Source organism: Lithobates pipiens, unplaced genomic scaffold (genome assembly GCF_037356315.1).
Source record: "Lithobates pipiens isolate NorthernLeopardFrog02 unplaced genomic scaffold, aLitPip1_a1.2 Scaffold_8, whole genome shotgun sequence".
Classification (NCBI taxonomy): Eukaryota; Metazoa; Chordata; class Amphibia; order Anura; family Ranidae; genus Lithobates; species Lithobates pipiens.
Genome location: NW_027507903.1, coordinates 542,268,264 through 542,290,514, shown reverse-complemented (window position 1 = coordinate 542,290,514; position 22,251 = coordinate 542,268,264). Strand labels below are relative to the sequence as shown.

The window sequence follows — 22,251 nt, the reverse complement described above, 5'->3', positions numbered from 1 at the left end:
TTACTATAATATGTCTTCTGTCATCTGGTCTCACTCATAGTATCATTCCAGTCCCTGCAATTCAAATTGACTTTAGGGACACTTTTTTTTTTACAAACCTTGAGGTTTATTTACTAAAGCTAGGGAGTACAAAATCAGTCACAATTCTACAGAGAAACCAACCTGCTTCTAACCCCAGCTTGTTTAATTGAGCTTTAGCAATAAAACCTGGAAGCTGATGAATCAATGATTCATACATGCCAATACTGTGGCTGGCAGTGTACGTGAACTGTAGCTCACAACAACATACATGCCATGCTTTGGGGTGCGAAGTTTAAAAAAAAAATCAGATCCAGTTTTTCATGTGTTAAGGTGTACGTCCAGCAATTCAAAATAAAAAATGGTCTTAACGCAATGCATGGAGTGAATGTGCACTAAATAAATGCGTTGAGCTATGTTTAATACAGCGTACGCATTTATGCCAGTGCGTCAGTCTTATGCTTGTGGAATTACCTATGCGTATGTATGTGGAATTTATGGACGAGTGTGGTTGGCTGTGGAATATACGCTGGTGCGCCTGTATGTTTTTGGATCTATTCAAGCTACAGCATTTTTAAATAGACTAAAACCACATGAAGCCTACATGGCTAAGATTAAAAAACAAATATATTTTGTAAAAACCTCAGTGAACCATTTGCAGAGGAGCATTGTACTGCACATGTTGTATTCTTGTGCCCATGTGCAAAAGATCAGAATAAATACGTTGATACTCAGAATACAGATTCCAATCCAATAATAAACTCTGTACATTATTCCTTTTCCTATAACAGCATAACATATGGAATTATTGTGCATGCCAGCCATCTTGGTTTCATGTACATTTCATTGCTTAATGAGTTGGTAATATGAGTATTTTTATTTTTTTTTGTAAAATTTATATATGTGCATTATTGCAGTTTAAAAAAAACTTTTTAGGAACAGTAAGCACAAGGACAGTATTATTTGGATGTTATAGGTCCATGGCAAATTAGGACCACAAAGTACATATGTAATCTTAGTGTGGGTTCAAGGAACAAAATGCTATGCGTCCTGATATCTGCGCACACATGCAGGTCCATATGAAAGCAAGCCTGCTCTGGTTCATTTGCTTTAGTAAATTAGTCCTACTGTGACAGACATGTATCATGAAATTATTTTTAAATAATTAGATTTTTGTTAAATCATTTTAAATATTTTTTTTATTTTACAGTTATACAAAAAATAACAATACACAAAAAAAAAGGGAAGAAAGAAAGCAACACTCATCATGACATATATGCATCAAAGTATTTCTTACAAAATAATTACTTAAGTCTGTTAATGTGCCAACGATTCTATCTATACACTTCCCTCCACCCTAATTCCAAGCTTTAACTCTAACCTCTTCCTTTTTTTACCCCCAGCTCCCCACCCCCTGAAATAATTTTACTACTAATCTGTTCACATAAATCTGAGACAAGCCCTTTGGTTGTTTCTGCATTAATCAGCCTTTGAAGGAGAGGGGCTCTGCACCATTCCACTACTTGAGATTCAAACTGGGCTTGTAAAGCATGTCTAATTTGGAGGTACCTATAGAATGAATGGTTTGGTATACCATAATCTCTTTTTAATTCTGAAAAAGTTTTCAGCGTACTCCCCTCATACAATTGGACCAAGCGTCCTATCCCCAGATCTTCCCATTCATTTCCCGGGGGGGCTAGTTCTTGAAAATATTTATTATTTCAGAGGGGAGCATATTCTATTACCCCATTACTGTCTTAGCTAACCGCTATATCTTTGTGGCCAACCTTTAATGTGGGTCTCCCAGGGGGAAAAGAATCTGCTTCCAATGCTTCTACTACCAAATTATGTAAAGACCCCTGAAGCATCATTCTATTACTGGCACTTCCCCCACTCACTGTGATGCATCCCCCCAGATGCTGCAATTGAGCAGCCAAAAAGTAACTATGAGGGTGTGGGACAGCCATTCCTCCCTCCTTTGTTGGCAGTTGTAATGTTTGCAGACTAATCCTTGCCTGACCCTTCTTTTAAATTAATTCCCTGAACATAGAGTACATTTTTTTGAACCATTCCTTTCCTATCCACACTGGTGAATTATGCAAGAGATACAGCAGTTGAGGCATCCAAATCATTTTAATCAAGTTACTTCGTCCCGCCACCGACAGGGGAAGATGACTCCATACGTTTAAATTTAAGGAGAAGTGGGACTAAGTTATTACTAATATATTGACATGGGTCCCTTGTCAGCCAAATTCCTAAATATTTCATCATATCCGCCACTTTTAACTGGGGAATTCCCTACGGCATATGGTTTCTTAGTGGGTCTAACGGCATAAGTGCACATTTATCCCAGTTTATTACCAAGCCTGAAAACTGGCCAGATTCCTCAACTATATTCATTGCCACAACCAAGAACAAATAGATTACATATTGGAAGGACTGGACCTTGCAATGAGCCATAACCACTTCTGGTACAAAGGGAAACATTACGTCCAAACAAAGGGAGTAGCTATGGGGGCAAAATACGCACCCAGTGTGGCAAACCTCTTCTTGGACCATTGGGAGGAGGAACAGATTTATGGAACACCCAGAAGGAACCTGAAAATGTATAGAAGATATATAGATGACATTTTAATCATCTGGGGAGGATCCCAAGCAGAACTACAGTCTTTTTTAGATGAAATAAATCATAACATGTATGGCATCACCTTCACAGGCAAATGGGATGACCATAGTATAGATTATTTAGATTTACAGATATTTAAAACTGAGGGATCCTTGGGTACAAGAACTTTCTTTAAAGCCACTGATCGAAACGGCTATATACCCACCTCAAAGATGGATTGGAAACATACCTAAAGGGCAACTTCTGAGAGTATATAGGAATTGCACCAAGAAAGAGGACTTCGATACACAAGCAGAAGTCATTATCAGAAGGTTCATACATAAGGGGTACAAAGAATCCTACCTACGGGCCCTCAAAGAAGCCGTAATGAAAACAGAGAGGAAACAACTAATAGAAAATAAAACAGCACCTAGGAGTAAGAAAAACATAGAGACTGCCTTCTTCACCGGTTTCAATAGACAACATAAAGAAATAGAAAAGATCATAAAGAAATATTGGCCCATTCTAAAAACAGATGAAGTGCTAAAACAAATATTGCCCAATAATCCCGCTTTTATTTACAAAAAAGTTAAATTAGTTAAGAATTCAATCGACCCCCCACGAGACATCAAGATCAACAAACATTTAAAAGGCTTCTTTAAATGTGGACAATGTCTCCCTTGCCGTAGGAGTAAAAGAACCCACAGGAAAACCACTAAATTCTCTTCAACCACCAACGGAAGAGAATTCCCCATAAAGGAGTTGATCTCCTGCAAAAGTACACATCTGACATATGTCATAGAGTGTCCCTGCCACAAACAATATGTGGGAAGAACCACACGGGAACTACATGAAAGAATCAGGGAACACATTAAAAACATCAGAAAAGGATATGACAAACATAGTGTCTCACGGCACTTCAGAGACTTTCATAACCAAGATCCTAAACAAATGATCTTTTACGCCATCTATAAAATTAAAGGACATTGGAGGGGAGAAGACATGACTATTAAAATTTCACAGAACGAAACAAAGTGGATTTTTAACCTGGAAACTTTACATCCCGCAGGAATGAATATAGACCTGGACCTCAACTGTTTTTTAACCAATTTTTAATCTGCTATTAACATATTTGAAACTTTTTATTTAAGAATATATCCAGGTCGAATGTAACAAATTCAACAAATCAAAAACCTCACACCTGCAAGGAAAAGGGCAATAGACATCTCCTTATCCACCATAGACGGGAAATATTACTTTTATAGTCCTTCCCATTCCAATTCTCCCCCCTCCCTTACATGTATCCATAGGCACATGTCTTTAGGGAATTGTGTAAGGGATGGCCCTAAACCCATCCCTTGCATATCCATATATATGATTCTCTATACAAGTTTCTATATTCATTACATGTAGTCTCAGGGGTCAAACATAACTGTAGATCTGACACATCAATTAGGGGCAAATACCCCCTATCCATGAATAAGACACACATGGTAGTCAAACATGGTGTAAAATCACATAATTAACTTAAGGTGGAAATAATCGTTGGACTCCACCCCTACCAATAAACCAAAGAATAGCACATGAATTTGGGTCGAATGTTATCTATTTGAAAATAAAAATAAAAACAAAAATTAGAATATTTCCGGTAAAACTTATGGTAATAAGCAAGGCACTCTCAATTTGGTCCTCTCCTAATGCATTCTTGTTTCCCACATAAACTTTCACCTCCTATTTTTACAGATTTTATAGTTTTATTTATATTTTTTTACATTTTATATTTTCTATATATCTTCTACATTTTTTACATCTTTTTTATATCGAATACACACTGTTTCTTTTAAGTATATATCTTTTATAGGTTAAATTCCTTACATAATATCAAGATTGAGTATTCTTATATATATAACTTTTTCATATTTTTATTTTTTATTTTTATACGAATATATTTTTTCCCTTAATAAATATTTTTTTCCCTTTTTCTAAGCATCAAATAGGCCTCTTCTTGTTAAATTAATGATATAGCGTAGTTGCAGTAATGAGAATTCATTTCAACTCATTACATATATAAGTTTTCTATAATCGAATAATTGGGTATTCCAATTCATTGTTTTAAATCCAGTCTCTACTAAGTATCCATTCGGTTTTCCATTTAAATAAAATCCTTCTAATCATAACCATCCTCTCTACTAGATCCTTCACCACAGCAGTCCCCACACTCGTTTTCTGTTTTATTGTTTATTGTTTATGTGCAATAGAATTCAACTCTGATAAAGTCTTTCTGGCTAAGCCTGGAGTGGGTTAAGTTGCAGCTTCAACTATAGTGGTGTAATGTCCATCGCGCAGCAGCAAATTAAGAGGGCATTCCCTGACTAGAAATGGCGGCGACTGACCGCACATGCGCAATAGGAACATTACATTGCGCAGTACTAAAGTATGAGGGCATTCCCTCACTAGAAATGGCGGCGACTGACCGCGCATGCGCGATAGGAACAATACACCCTATATAAAGCTAAAGGTGTATGAAGATGGCCGCTCCAGATGACGTCTGAATGATGAAACGCGTAGGGCGTGGCCAGGCAACGTACACCTCTAGCATACACCAGGAAGCTGAGCGGTACTTTTAAAACCGTTTTAAAGCTGTAACACAACCGCAATTGAAAACTCTGCTTTTGTAAGTAGTTTTAATCTATTTCGAATAAAAATGAGTTTTTAAACGTTATTACACTATGGATATGCCTCTCTTTTAACATACACAACGTGGCACACTACACTCACGGAAAAACGAGGGATCCCCAGCATTGCATCTGAAGCAAGCCAGAGAGCGACACAATAGCTGATATTGTGAAGGTTGATCCACCCCGGATGGGGTCCTTTTTCCGGTGAGAGCATAATATAGAAGTGACCACTGAACATGGGGAATAATATTGGAAATCATCACCCCCCCCCTCCTTCACACACGGAAGATTCCGTCACTCACTAGAGACTATTTACATTTTAAATGCATATGGTCCATTGTTTTTTTTTTAATCCTGTTTTTTCAATTCTCACTGCACACGTTTCCACTTTTTATTTGCAGTGTGCTAGTCACTACGATATTAATCTTGATTATACTTTGCACGATATCTTTTGTAAAACACCCAATAGACTAAGTACAGTCACTATACCCACCGGCAGTTCAAAGGTATCACATTTTGTTTTGTTTTACTTTATTTCTATATTTTTAATTTTAATAGTCCTTTTTAATTTTATGTATGACAGCATACAGTTATTGGCACATGTAAATTCACTGGCACTTGCACTTTATTATCATTAATAGTAGTATACTGTTTAAGCCACCTATGGTATATGGATGAGCATTTTCTATTTCATGGTTTTTATTTCATGATTTTCATTTAATTGCCAGCACGCTGAAAATTATATGTAACAGAGTTCTCACGTACAGATTTCTAGTAGTAAATGGTATAGCGCCAGGTCTATTTCTTCTTCCTCCCTTTTTTAGCATCTTTCCACCCGTCAGGGTGGAAATAAATAGAGGCTGCTCTTACCTAATTTTTCATATTTTAATTTTTCATATTTTATCTTTGAGATTATCTTTTATCTTTACATTATATATCCATTACCTTTTAAATTGAGTGGTCCATAGCGCAATCTAACCCCCCCTAAGGATAAATTAGTGTCCCCACGAAAAAACAAGACGTCATTAGCATATAATGCGATCTTCTCTTCCCCCGACTTCAACCCCTGCATCTCTCTTGCTGATCTAATTGCAATTGCTAGTGGTTCCATTGCGAGTGCAAAGAGCAAGGGCGATAGGGGGCACCCCGTCTCTTCTCTCTCTCAAGCTGGATAGAATTAGAATATAAATTATTTATTTTTATCTTAGCACTTGGAGCATTTAAATTGTTTTTACCTATCCTATAAAGGTGGGTCCAAACCCAAATGCCTCCAAGGCATGCCACAGATAATCCCGCTCGAGGCTGTCAAAAGCCTTGGCTGCATCCAAGGATAAGACAGCCCTTGATCCCATATTCTCTATCAGAAACCTGCATATTCAAATATACTTGTAGCACTAACCCCCGAAGGAGCTGCTGGTTATTTTTGGGCTTACCATTACCTTCTGTTCTCCTTGTGGCATGTCTAGGGGATGTCCCGTGGTAAATAGCCCAGTAACTTGAGACTGACAACAGATCCACTTGAATGGATTTTATTTGCAAAACTCAGTCAATTGAACAGTCTTTCAACTTATGATCAGAGGGTTGGGAAGGAAGTTCAGGTACTCTTAGTGTCAAAGTCAAAAAAACATTGAAGAACTTGCTTACTTTGACTGCATCCAGAGAATAGCCATTCGCAACTGGATGGTCACCCAGGTTGGACAGTCCCTCTCTCACAAGGCCTAGCAGCCAACAAGGTTCTTACTCAGGAACAAGTCTCTGCCACAGATGTTGTTGTAGAGCGTAAAAAATAATGTCTCTGCCACAGACGTTGTTGTAGAACATGTAGGGAAACTAAACTTGAAACACTTGTAGGATATCTGGATCTTTCAGCCTGCTTGGCGATATCCACAAGACTGGATTCTCTCGGTTACGTCAGCCCTTCCAGGCTCTTGTTAAGAGAACCAACCCGTACGTGGTGTTCTTCTAAAGAGTCCTTCCCTGGAATGCTTAAAGTACTCTGGGTCTCTCCCGAACAGGAGACGGCACCCAACCACCTCAGAATCCTCCTTTAGTTTCCTTGCCTTGGGCTAGCCAGCCCTGAGACATTAAAGTCAGTTGGATCCGCACCCTAGGCCATAGCCTTCCTGGGGGCTGGTCAGGAGGACCAGGACCATGAAGTCAGCACATTAGACTGGACAGGAACCCCGAACCACGTGACGAGGGCACAGCAAGAGGGCCACTCCCACTGACCTGGCTACGAAAGAGAGTAACTTAAGCACCTAACCAGACCATAGTTCCACGCCTGCCACAAGAGACAGTGCCCCCTGTGGCAAAGCTGAGCATCTCACAGTCCAGTCAGACTGATGCAGAGACAAATTTAGACAAATAAACCCAAACCAAACGGCAGCTTAGGCAAAGTTTAACTTTTAAAAACGCATAGCTCGTGATCTTCAGGAGCCGCCGCTACATACTCTCCTGATGTTATTACTTAGATCTATTGGGGATAAACCCGGACTGATCCGGATGTATGAGACCGTGAATGCATTTGTTTATCCTAGCTGCTAACACCCTTGCCAATATTTTGACATCTGAACATAACAATGATATAGGCCTATAGGAGGATATATCCAACCGATCTTTCCCTTACTTCTACAGCACTATTATTGTAGCCTCCGTCATCGAGGAAGCAATCTCCCCTTGACTACAGCCTCCCCCCAGCGTGTTTAACAACTCTTGAAGAAGCATCTCTCCATACTGCTTGTAAATCTCTATTGGCAGGCCATCCGGCTCAGGGTATTTCTGATTGGACATCCCAGCGACTGCCTGCTGCAGCTCCTCCAGAGTTATGGGGGCTTCCAAAGTGCCTCTATGCCTCTCTGTAAGGACCGGTACGTCTATTGTGCCAAAATAAGTGTCCATTTCTCCAGTTTCCTTCTCGTGTTTAGATTTATATAAATTTGCATAATACTGTCTAAATGTATCAAGAATCAAGGTTGAGTATGAGGTAATCTCCTCTCCTAACAACTGAATTGCAGCTATTGTCAACGGGGAGGTATTAGTTTTAACCAAAAGTGCCAACATCCGGCCGGTACTCTCCCCCTCGGCAAAACACTCTGTTTCTGAAAGAGGCACTTATTCTCCATCTTACTTATGACTACATTTTTATACTCCTGTTGCTTATTAAGCCACATCCTTTGTTTCACTGGGTTGGGATCTTCCACATATTGTTTTTCTGACAATAGCACTTCTTTCCTAATGTTCTCCTCCCTTTCTCTGGACCTCCTCTTAGTATTTGCTACCTGCTGTATTAGTAAACCCTAAGAAGAGCCTTCATGGCATCCCACACCACTCCCGCTGCTGCAGTACCTACGTTGAATGCCACAAATTCTTTCAGTTTTGATATCACCTCAAACGCCTCACCCATTAGCCCCAACCAAAAGGGGCTTATTTTCCAGTCCCTCGGAGGGTATTGGCCTCCAGTGTACATCGTCAACACTAGGAAAGAATGGTCCGATACCCCCCTAAGGCCATATATCACATTTTTTACCATCGAGAATGCTGTTTAATTTCCCAAGGCCATATCTAATCTGGATAATGTGGTATATGAACTAGAAAAGCAAGAATACTGCTGCACTCCTGGATTGTGGGTTCTCCAAATGTCCCACAGTCCCACCTCTATCAAAAATTGAGGCAAACGGCCCTCTGCTACCCTGTCTGACTGTAAGCCAGGTGGGAACCTATCAAGTGTTTTGTAAAGAACCTCATTAAAATCTCCCACCACTATAAGAGGTATTCCTTCCTTATCCGCCAGTAAATTATACAGAATCTCCAGCTTAAAAGGGGGGGGGGGGATATAAAGATTTGCCACTACATCGGACTTGTCCTCTACTGACCTCTGCTGACTTCCCTGCAAGAGAAAGAGATTCCATTCCTGACCATTATTCTCGCCCCCCAGAATAGAAGGAATAAACCGAGGGATATTGGCACTAGAATTTCTTACTGCGGAATTGTGTAATGGTGTCCTGCACCAAGTGCGTCTCTTGCAGGCAAGCCAGATCCACCCCATACATGTCCACTGTGGAGAGCTTTTTTAACTGGGTTACCCAATCCTTTACCATTCCAGGATCCTATATTAAATGTTTTAGGCCACATTAGAAACTCCAAAAAAAGTTATACATTTTTACACCAAAAGGAGAAAAAAAAAAGGCTTAACAACCGAAGATACTAGTAGAGGGAAACGAAAAGGGGCATCCAGAAAAAGGGGCCAGTCTACCAATGCTGGTCCTTGACTCATGCCACCATTATTTACAACCACTAATAATTGAAATGTAAATGAAAACTTCATCATAATTCTCCAAGTTTGTGATATAAACCACACCCTTATTTCCAACCACTAATAATTGATCTGTAAATTAAAACTTCATTGTGATTCTCCAAATTTGTGATATAAACCAACTTGTTTCTCTTGTGTTAATATCCCAATACTGTGTAACTATTCTAATAATGCACTTACCCCTCTCCCCCCTTTATAGCCCCTACCCAACCCACTCCACCTCCCCCCATATGTAATTTTATGCTTCTGTAAAGAGCGTTTACTTGGTGCAAACTCTGTTCTGCGTTTTTGAAGATCTGGAGAGAAATCTGAATATATTGATATCCTAGTTCCATTATAAAGAATATTCCCCATCTCTCTAGCTTTTTTTAAGAGGGTCTCTTTATCTCTACAATTGAAAACTTCAAGAGGATTGGTCGAGGATGTCCTCCAGGTGGCGGGGCTCTAAATGGAATTCTATGTGCTCTTTCTATTGTGTATAGAGGTGAAAAGGCATCCTCCCCAAACATTTCTTTAAACCAACTCTCTAGGAACACTATGGGGTCGGGGCCTTCACTCTGTTCTGGGAGACCCACCACCCGCACATTACATCTACGTGACCCTTTTTCCATTTTGTCCATTTTCAAGGTTTGAAGTCCTAGTTGTTCTCGCATTGCCTTAACCTCCTGTTTTAGGGGAAATAAATCATCTTCAAGTAGACTTAATCTCTTCTCTAAAGCGGTTGTCCTTTCCACAGTCCTCCGCACTTCCTGGCCCATTAAAAGTAGGTCCTCCTTGAGCCCCCCCTGCTGTTCGCAAATATTATTTATGTCTTTCAATGTTGGATCCTCCTGTAATGGGAGAGTAGGATGTCCCGAGGTCTCACCCTCTGGCCCCGTTAACCAGAGTTTTTGTAACTGTTGGTTCTGTGGACACTTGGCCATGGCTTTTTCTATCCAAGGAGGGCCGCTTTGAGTTTTTACTTGTTGTGAGGGCCCTTTAGCTGGTGACTGACCTGGGGTGTGTGCAAACCGCTCTAGTTTAGCTGCTGCAAATTGGTTCCCTTTTTCCTTTGCCGAGCACATTGCCTGGGACCCAACGTTCTGTTGTTGAGAAGTAGTTCGTTAACCCCCAGAGTTGTTCTATAATGTTTGACCATTAAGTGCCAAAAATCTCAGCACTGCATTAATAGCAGAGAAAGAATTTAATCTATTGTGGTGCTGTGTATTGATCCCACCAAGAGTAGTTATAGCAAGGCTATACTCCATAGTACTATGCACTGATAATGAAACTGCAAAACTGACACATACCGCGCTGATTACTGGAGCAATTAAACTAGAACTAGGTAAATATCTTCTCCTTGGAACCAGAAACACGAGAGAAAAAAAAAAGAATGGTAACTTGCACTGGTTGTCTTGATAAATAGTCTTCAATGTGTTCTGGTTAATGACTTGTAAATCAGGGATCCAAAACACAGCATACAGTCCTGCACCCACTGCCTATTTACAGGCTTTGCATATTGTTCAAATGCTACAGTTTTATTGATGCCAGTGCATCACTCACACCACCAAGACCAATCCTCAACCCTCCTGGAAGGACATCTCCTGCATCGCAATCCCAAGATTAGTCGGCTCCCAGCACAGGTGCTTGTGGTTCATGGTATAGCCCGCTTGCACCCCCGCTATGCTCCGCTCTGCTCCTGCTATGTTTGCGCAGTGCCACCAGGTAACTTCCTACCTCCTCTCACGTACTTGCAGCTTAGACGTTGATTCTCGGCTATTCAGGGACTCTCAGGAATGCTCGCTTCCTCCTCTGCCACCCCGCCACTCGGGGAATCGACACACCAGCCAGCCAATCAGTGACAGTCAGCGCGGCCCATAACCACTGTTCCTGCTATCGGATATCAGCTTCGGCCGCCTCAGACTCCAAGCACAACTACACGCTAGGTGGAAGGATGGAAGGGAGCCCACACGTCCTCACACTCACTCCATACTCCACCACCTCTCACTTACGGTCACCCATGATCATTTTAAATTTTAAATAAATCATGCTTGAGACATACTGCACTAGTGGAGCTCTCCTCATTCTTCCCATACATGAGCGATTTGATCCATATCTTCAGAGGTGGAGATCAATGTGGTGGATTCATGAACCCTTTATGTTTAACTGCTCTATTGCCAAACATGAGAATGTGAGGTAAATAGTTTTGGTGGGTTTAAATCTGACGGGGAAGAGGTGGCTTGTGCACATGTGGTGTGGTGTGAAGAACTGAACACTATTAGAGGATTTTTCATTTGCACATTGGCTTACTTAGACACTTTGTTTTTCACATGGACATTTCATGTCACAATATTAATAATGTCAACACTTGGGCTCTTTTTAAATAAATTTTTATTTTGTGTATTTTATTTAAATTTTTTACTCAATTACCAATGTATGGAATAGACGTAATAGCTATTAGCATGCACTGTTATTTTGTTGTGTGTATTCACGTATGCACTTTAGCGCCGCTATTTACCTATAGACTTGTTTTAGGTGAAGGGTTTTGACGTTATTATTAAAACCTCTGAAGATGCTGCATTTCTAATTCAGAATATGACAATAAAAAAAAAAAAAACTAAAACTGATTATTGAACCAATGTGTGGAAAGCACAAATTATCTATCTAACTAAAGGAGGCTATATGAGAAGGCTGTATTTGTAGGCAGGTCCGTCTTTAATATTGATTGGACCCTGGGCAAATTTTTTTTAGCCCCCCCCCCCATGCAGTTTTGCTCTTCACCTGCTTTGAGACATACAATAAAAAGCAGATAGACTCAAAATCAGTTTACTAAATCAGATCTGACAGCAATTGCGATTGGTTGCCATAGGTTACAGTGTATTATTACCACTCACTGACTGGTTGCTAGAGGTTACAGCACATGATGTCTGCTTGTTGATTGGTTGCTAGAGGTTACAGCACAATTTCTGCTTGTTGATTGATTGCTAGAGATTACTGTACATCAATGCTGCTCACTGATTTTGGAAAAGGGTTTGAGAGTTTCTTCTGCATTTGTAGCGCATAGAGCAGCCCATTGAAATGAATGGGCTGCCCTACACATGACCTACATTTTTATACACCCCGTCAGTACACCTTTACAGCCTTAGGCCCCTTTCACACGAGGGGGTTTTCAGGCGCCACAGCGCTAAAAATAGCGCCTGAAAAAAACGTCCGGTAAAGCGCTGCTGCAGTGGCACTTTGTAGGGGGTTTTAACCCTTTTTTCGGCCGCTAGCAGGGGTTAAAACCGCCCTGCTAGCAGCCGCATACCGCCGTTAAAACTACAGTAAAGCGCTGATAAAAATAGCGACGCTTTACCGCTGACGCCCACACCGCCCCAGTGTGAAAGGGGCCTTAAACCCATTGCTAACCTCTGCACCCCAAACCTCCTCCACCCTCTCCAATCCCCCTCCTCTTTACCTCTACCTGCCTCCTCTGCTGATCCTTGCACCCACCTTACCTCTATACACCCCTTCCTTGCTCACCTGTGCACCCCGAACTGCAATTCATTCTGTGCCTACCCCTGCACACCCCACACTACCCCCACCCCCCCACTAATTTGCTTACCTTTGCAGAACAGGCTGATGATAGGCTCAATGATCATAGTTGTAGGCAGGACTTTCAAGCGTGCCCCTTTACCTCCCCAGTGGGCAGCATTCAGTATAGGTGATGGTGGATATGACCTCGGGGGCATGATATACATATGAATACTGCCTCTATTTACATATGAATCCTGACGGTCTGCCACTTTTTACATATGAATGTCGGCATTTACATATAAACACAGGGTCTGCAGGTGAGTCATCTGTACACAACAATAGGGCAGAGCTGGGCAGCATTAGTAACAGAACTTCACACTGAGATATCGGGACACAGCACGGGACTAAAACCTCAAGGGACAAGGGAATTTAAACTGGGATAGTTGCCAAGTATAAGGCAGCTGCTTTGGGCCCCGCAACAATGACAGGGCAGCTGTCCCTTTTGCCCTACCTTAAAAATGTCCCTGTTTGCCCTGTTTGTAGGAGGAGTCTCTCCTCCTCTGTCTGATCATGCGTTGGCTCGCCTTTATGGTTCCCACCCACCTGTTTCCCCCAAACCTTTCATATATGCTCATACACATCGTATATTTTCATATTCATACATTCAGGGTTTGTCCTCTTTTAGGCGTATTGACCAGCTAGGCCAAGGCACACCTCAAGGTCTTGGTAGTTAGGGTATCAGATTTCCAAGTGAAGACTCTGACTACAAACACTATATAATCTAATTGTACAATATCCTTTAGATCTACCATCAACTATGTAATGCAAGGGCCTGCCTGATTGGCTACTAACTGAAGGATTTGTTCTGGTGAGTCCTCCTATTACATAGTTTTGGTACAGGAGACTGTACAATCAGATTGCATGGTGTATGGCCAGCTTTAGGCATGTTTAAAGGATATATTCTGCTGTTGGTTTAAAACATTTACACTGTCTTACCTTCTTCACTGGTCTCATATATTGCATAACTTCAAAACAAATTATTTTGGCTTCTACTAAAGCCAGGATTTGTTAATGTAGTCAATTCATTAAAGTGATACTAAGGCCAAACTATGGGCATTTAAGTATTTATATATATTCTTATGGTGGCCATACAGGGAACAATTTTATATACCATCATCGCGCCGCCATATCAATCTATCTACTTTCCTAGGATTAGATTTTCTGCCCAGACTGATCAGAATAATTTTGATTAAAACAATCAACTTTGCCCTAATTGATCAAAGATACGGGATGTGTATTTTTCGCTACTTTGTAGATGTAATCATATTGTCGAATTCTGTGAAGAAGCATTGGATCAGATGGTTAAGTGTATGGCCACAATCAAAGAGACCTTGTGCCTTAGTCTCAAATCCACTGCTACGGCTTTAGCTGGCCATAGGTGGATCAAATCTCAGATGATTCTATCTATCTATGGGCAGGCTGGTTCTACTAAAGGTGACCACTCAATTGACTTCAGTACAACTATCCTTTTAGATTTTTCCATGCAACCACTACCGGTGGCTATAGCACCCAGCAGTGATCACTGTGTTCTGCCGGTAGGGAAACTTCCCGCTGGCAGAACACAATAACACTGCGGGAGGGATTCCCCCATCAACACTGACTGTATTGATGTAGAAAGAACAATTGTTGCTTTAGGTAGCCAATAGACCTTTATACTTGTTTTGTTGTGGATGGGTGCTTCTATCCATTGTTGTGAAAGTGCTGTCTGTTCCTTGCTGGGTGCCACAATCTTGTCTCTTCATCCCCAACAGCTGAATCTGTCACTCAAGTGATGTTGACCCGACAGGTAATGGCAGCACAAAGCTAACCCAAAGCATTGCTGGGATCAGAGAAAAAACATAAAAGACGCAGGGTTAGGCCATTGAGGAGCCTAAAGGACAAACACTAGTAGATTTTCAAATGAACATCATTCAAACATTTTTAAACATTTTCTTTGCTTTTAACTTGAATGGACTTTCCTGAATGAAAAGCTAATTCACTGGTAAAAAATATAGCCTCTTCGACCTTCAAATTTTCTATTCAATGCAGTCAAAAGGAAACGTTGATTGGATCCCACTAATGATTCGAAAATTAAATGAACGTTCTTGAAACAAAATAAAAAGAAAGAAAATAAGTTCTTCTAGTGTATTGCCAGCTTAAGTGACCCGACACTCCTAAACAGGGCCATCTTTAGCGCAGGGCAAAAGGGGGCACCTGCCTTGAGCCCAATGTTTGTAGGGGGGCCCGCACTGCTACCCGCGAATTGGGGCCCCAATGAAGGTTTTGCAGAGTGCACAGAGGACACGGGAGGCTGTATTCCCGCGCTAGCCAGCTGAGAGGGGGCGGGGCCGGGAGCTCCACTGATGCTCTGACCCCGCCCCCGTGCAGCCTGTATGCTTGGAACAGAGCGGCTGTAGTGAGAGCCAGTGATCGAAGTGGGAGCATCAGTGGAGCTCCCGGCCCCGCCCCCGGACCTCTGCATTCCCCAGCCAGTATAGAGGGGGCGGATCCGGGAGCTCCACTGACGCTCCCACTCCGATCACTGCATATAATCTCACAGAAGTTTTTAAAATTCAACATATAACCAGTCAGATGGAGTTCTAAGTCCTGTATTTCACTATATAAATGCAGTTTACTGTTATAAATATGTGTAAAATGCAAAACTCCAGTGGGTGTAACAAGATGTCCGCTTTCTCCAATCTTAGTGTATCCTTACTGTGGACAAGTGTGGGGTGTAGCAAGATGGCGGCGATGGAATCTCACTTGTGTAGAAAACTGATGGTTTGCCGAATATGTCATTAAACAGGCAGGAGGGTGTGCTTATATGGGAAAACTCTTCCTCCCCTCCTGAGGACCCCTGAGATGTATGACATCATTTGCCTAGGCAGGAAACCAGGAAGTAACTGAAGAAACATATGTAGCGCCGGCTCCTGAAGAGAATGTGCTATATGTTTTGAAATTTAATGTTACACCTGAACTGCAGTTTGGTTTGGGTATAATTATTCCAAATTTTGACCTCAGCATCAGTCTGACTGGACTATAGGGTGTTCGGACTGGCCATAGGGGGCTCTGTCTCTTCTGGCACGCATGGAAACACAGTTTGGTTGGGTGCTTTAAGGTTATTTTCTCTCTGAGCCAGCCCAGTGGGAGTGCCACTCTTGCTGTGCTTTTTGGGAGAGGGTACTTAAGATGCGGATGTCACGTGGTTCGGGGTTCTGACTCCATGGTCCTGGTCCTCCTGACCAGCCCCCAGGAAGGCTATGGCCTGGGGTGCGGATCCACCCGACTTTATGTCTCGGGGCTGGCTAACCCTAGGCAAGGAAACTAAGTAAAGGATTCGGAAGTGGTCCGGGGCCGTCTCCGGTTGTGGAGAGGCCCAGCAACTTCGTAGCTATCCAGGGGAGGACTCTTCGGAAGAAGGCCACATATGGGTTGATTTCTTAGCAAGAGCCTGGTGAGGCTGAGGGACCTAAGAGAATCCAATCTCATGAGGTATCGCCGGACCAGCTGAAAGATACTGGTACCACACGAGTATTCTACAAGTCTTAGTTTCATACATGTTTTACAACAGAATCTGTGGCAGAGACTTATTCCTACATGTTCTACAACAGAGTATGTGGCAGAGACTTATTCCTGATTTAAGCACTTTGTTGGCTGCTAGGCCTTGTGAGAGAGGGACTATCCAACTTGAGTGAACATCCAGCTGTGAATGGCTATTCTCTGGATTTAGTCGAAGTAAGCAAGTTCTTTATTATTGACTTTGACACTAAGAGTACCTGGACTTTTCTCCTAACCCTCTGATCCTATACTAAGAGACTGGTCGTTAACTATGTTTTTGCAAATAAAAATCCCTTTAAGCGGATCTGTCATCAGTCTCTAAAGTTTCTGGGCCATCTACCATGGGAAACCCCTAGACGCAAATCGAGGTGAAGAAGGTAACGGTAAGCCCAATCAGACAAGCAGCTCCTTAGGTGGTTAATGCTATACAAAAAATTATATCCTATCCATTTATTAACGTTAGCAGCAGTGGTGGCCCATAATGCAGGGTGCCCCCCTATCCATGTGTCCGGCCCCCTAATCTACATGCAGGGTGCATGGAGTACAATGCATTTTTTTTTTTGAAGCACGTGATTAGAGCTAGAGGCTCTAATAGGCTTCAAAAAAGGGTGGTCTCAAGCCCACCCAGTTGTGTGATAATCACAAATGAATATTCATTATTGTCACACTGATTCGACCTCCTAGCCAATCAGGAAGTGAGTCTTGAGACCTGTTTCCCGATTGGCTGCAAGACTAACCCATCCTTTCGGCTGAGGAGGAGGAAGGAGACGCACAGCCGCTGTGATGCAGGGGAAGCCGCCGCCCACACCAAAGATGGGGTAAGAGCAGGGCTGGTAACCAGACCAACTGTCTGACCGAGGGGGATGCAATTGACCCGACCGGCCACCCTGCGTGGGGGGGGCGGCTTCAGGTGACCAGGGCCGGTGCTACCACTAGGCAAACTAGGCAGCCGCCTAGGGCGCACTGCTGTCTAGGGGCGCCTGGCCACTGGTTTCCCTCTGCGCCTGCATGCTCTGCAGGCTGCAGCATGTAACTAACTCAGTCCCCAGGCAGCTGCTCCGTCCAACCGGTACTGTAATTTGCAGCATGGAGCCAGTGCTAGAGGAAGCAGAGCTAACGCCTCCTGTCACATGGGTAAAGCAAAGGGGGTGGAGTCAGGGGGACTCCGGGGTGGAGCCAATGGGGGTGTAAAAATTAGGTTTTGCCTAGGGCAGTGATGGCGAACCTTGGCACTCCAGATGTTTTGGAACTACATTTCCCATGATGCTCAACTAAACTGCAGGGTGCATGAGCATCATGGGAAATGTAGTTCCAAAACATCTGGGGTGCCAAGGTTCGCCATCACTGGCCTAGGGTGTCAAAAATCCTTGCACTAGCCCTGCAGGTGACCCTACCGACCGGGCAGCTGGTGGGCTTTTGGGGGTGGCAAACAATACACCTACAATTAACCCCCACACAAAACAAAAAGCACCATCCGCCACTGGCTAGCAGCATAAGGATTAAAAATAGTCAATGTTGATTGAGAGGGTGAAGTTCTGCTTTGATTTAAAGCAAATCTTCACTCACTGAAAAATGGTCCCTTCTCTCCACCCCTCCTCCAGTCCTGTGCATGGATTGCACTCTTTTTTTTTCTTTATTTACTTTTTTTTTCTCAAAAAACTGTCAGGCCCCACCCCCTTTTAGATCATTCGCCTAGGCAAATGACATGCACTGTCATCCCTTTGCCTCTTGGAATATGCTCATCGCATATTCCAGGAGGCAAGGCTTTTTAATCAGTAAAGATGGAGCGGCTGTCATCAAGAGGCGCACCGGCTGAGCTCGGAACAGCCTTCAGCCTCTTGATGACATCTCAGCAAAACATGGCGATGCAGGACTGAGTGCTGCTAGAGGAAAAGAGGATCTTGATTGGTCAATACAGGATCCGCTGGGTGGGTGAGTATCTGAAATGTGCAGAACCCAACACTAGGTTGGTAGTAAATATAGTAGAAAAATATGGGGGGGGAGGGGGGGCTTTGGGGTGGCCCTTTGAAGCAGGGTGATCTCAGCTGCTGAGCAAACAACTCCAATTTCTGCTGATAATTTTAGCATAAATAGCTCCACAGTGTTGATAGCTACAGAGATCAGTGATGACTTGTTTGAAAGCTCATTTAGTGCTGTTTAGGAATAGTTTAAGCTCTTGCTTACTGGGCACTTAAACCCCCCTCCTACCCAGCTTTCAGCGCTATCACACTTTGAATGACAATTGCGCGGTCATGCTACACTGTTCTCAAATGAAAATGTTATCATTTTTTTTCAGACAAATTAAGCTTTCTTTTGGTGGTATGTAATCACCATTTGGGTTTTTATTTTTTGCTAAACAAATAAAAACATTTGTGAATTAAAAACAAAACAAAAACATGTTTCATAGTTTGTTATAAAGTTTTGCAAATGGGTAATTTTTCTTCTTCATTGAAATTCTTTGATGAGGCTGTACTGATGGGCACTAATGGTCTGCACTGATGGCCACTGATGGGCTGCACTGATGGGCACAAATAAGGCAACACTGATAGACACAGATAAGATGACACTGATGGGCACTGAAAAGACGGCACTGATAGGCACTGATAAGATGGCGCTGATGGGCGGCACTGATGAGTGGCACTGATAGATGCCACTGGCACTGATGGGCACTGGTAGGTGGTATTGATAGGCAGCACTAGTAATGATGCACTGATTGGGGATTTATAGGTGGCACTGTGGGCACTGATGGGTGGTACTGTGGGCACTGGTAGGTGTCGCTGGTGGGCACTGGCAGCCGTCGGTGATGTCCCTCTCGCAGCCGTCGGTGATCAGCTTTTTTTCCTCCTCACACCATCAGCGTGAGGAGGAAAAATAGTCAATTACTGGCTCTGTTTATGTCACATGATCAGCTGCCATTGGCTGACAGCTGATCATGTGTAAAAGGAAAAAACCTGGAAGGGGTTCAAATATTGTCCCACTTATCCATGCATGGCAAGGTGACTGTATCTCTGGAATTACATTTTTATTATTTTTTTTTACATTTAGGACAAACCATACAATACTGTACAAAAAGATATGTAAAAACAAAGAAAAAAATTGAGTAGACTGTATATATACACTTTTATCTTTGCTGTACCAACTGAAATCCATTTTCTCAATTATATAGTTTATCTAATAAAACCTTCTTTACAATATTTAGAACCCACCATCCCCCCCTCATCCAAACATTAAAAAAATAAAAAAATTTAAAAAACCCAAACAAAACCCAACCGGAGAGGGGAAGGGGAAGAAGTGGAGGCAAAAGAGGGGCACACTCCAAAAAAAAAAAAAAGAAAGGGCATCCCATACCTCCCAACTTTTTAAGATGAGAACGAGGGTGGGATACCTATTAGCAATAGTATTTAGGCATAGGACACACACCCTTAAATGAGAATTATACAAAAAAGGATTAGTCAAATCCACAAGTGTTTTTTTTAATCACTACTTTTCCTTTATACTAGCTTTTGAAATTGGGTGAAAGGTTTAGCACTGGGAAACACTTTTTGAAAGATAAAAAGTGCATTTTATATACAACTATATAGATCAGACCAAAATGAGGGACAATTGAGGAGGAAAGAGGGACAGAGGGACTTTCTTCCGAATGAGGGACAGTCTCTCAAAATCAGGGACAGTTGGGAACTATGGGCATCCTCTGTCCCGTATATACTTTCCTTACCTGCACTGCTCCTTTTTAGCTGGCAAAAATACCTGTGTACAGGGAGATATGTGGCCTGTTCCCTGTAACGGTGCTCTGGCACGTGACCGGGGAGAGATGCCATCACTTTGGTTTGCTAACAAAGGAAATCTCAATCCAAATTGCAGAGGAGCTTGCAGGTGGAAAGAAGCACATAAGATGAGTATATTGAGGGAAAGGTGAGAGCGTCCCTTTAAAGTGATTGTAAAGGATCGTTTTTTATATTTTTAAATAACAAACATATCATACTTACCTCCACTGTGCAGCTCATTTTGCACAGAGTGGCCTCTTCTGGGGTCCCCCGGCATTTCTCACAGCTCCTCCTGCATCAGATAACCCCCTAGGACAGTGACGGCAAACCTTGGCACCCCAGATGTTTTGGAACTACATTTCCCATGATGCTCATACACTCTGAAGTGTAGTTGAGCATCATGGGAAATGTAGTTCAAAAACATCTGGGGTGCCAAGGTTCGCCATCACTGCCCTAGGAGAAGCGCTAGACCAGAAACATGAATGCCGGGCTCGGCCCCACCCCCCGGCGACCGCGTCATTGGATTTGATTATCTATCCAATCAAGAGCCGGGACCCTGTGGAGAGAGCGCATCCCCGCCGAGGAGATGAAGGGGCTCAGGTTAGTTAAACTGCCAGGTGTTTTTTCATCTTAATGCATAGGATCCATTAAGGTGAAAAAACACAAGGGTTTGCAACCCCTTTAAGCAGGAAATACAGAAGAGAAGGCCACTACGCCACTGTACACTGATGAGATCAAACAGGCAACACCCATAGAGCAGGATATGCTGGTTAAGGTGTTACATTAACATATTTCTACAAAAACCACACTATACTATATCTTATGAAGGTATCACCTCTCATGTCAGAAATAACCCCCCCAGTACAGGTATAAAATCTAAGAGAAATGATAAAAACCTGACAAAACCTCTAAGCCTTTTCCACGCCATTCCAAATAAAATGAAAAGCTTTGGTTGGAGTTGGAAATCCAGGAGCTGTGATGTCACCCATGCAAAGCTGTGTTAATGTCAGTACTGGATGTACAGAAAAACAAATTCTGTGGCAGGTAAGACAGCACATATGCATGGATTGTAGCTTTGCATTTAGCTGTTTACCTGGACTTCAGCCTATAAGACATCTATTTATTTTTAGCATATCTTATTTTGCTGTGCTGGTTCATACCTATAAACTGTCACAGGGTCCTATAATCAGGAGAATCACATAGCCATATGTTATCCAGTAAATACCGTACATATGTGTTGTGTGCGCATTTCCTTTATGCTTGTTTTCAACGATTCCTCATTTTATTTAGTGTGGCAACCACAGCACTTCTGTTTTTTAATATTTAGAGACTGTGTTTTTACACCAGATATGGAGATACAGGAACGGTGCTAGATTATTTTGTGCCCTAGGCGAGACCAGCTACCGGTACTTGCACCTCAGCCCCCTCCCCCCAAAAAAAGAAAATATTAAAATAAGAAAACATGATGTAAGGTGTCCAAAGCCTGTGATCGGCCAGCAATACACATGTAAGGTGTCCCCCAGCACTGCACATGCTGAAGCCCCCAGTGCCCCAATGCGCCATGTGTCCTCCTTGCAGGAACCAGTGTTGGTGTGTGGAGATCTCACACAGCTTTGAGCAGGCTCCAGGTCCAATCCCATAAAAGTGATCCAGCCAAGAGATCAGAGTGTCGGGGTGATGATTAAGCATGGGACATGAGTGATTTCATACTGCCCAAGGACAAATAAACTCTAGATAGGGGATCCAGCAGGCTGCTGAGTGATGACAGCCACCCCCATTCCA

At 42.5% G+C, this 22,251-nt stretch overlaps 1 protein-coding gene across 5 annotated transcripts in view; it reads left to right on the top strand.

Annotated features, from left to right (window-relative positions):
- The window catches only part of LOC143960809 (zinc metalloproteinase-disintegrin-like VAP1), a 295,153-nt gene that overhangs the window by 259 nt on the left and 272,643 nt on the right, over nt 1-22,251 (top strand). The gene's annotated exons all lie outside the window — the stretch shown is intronic.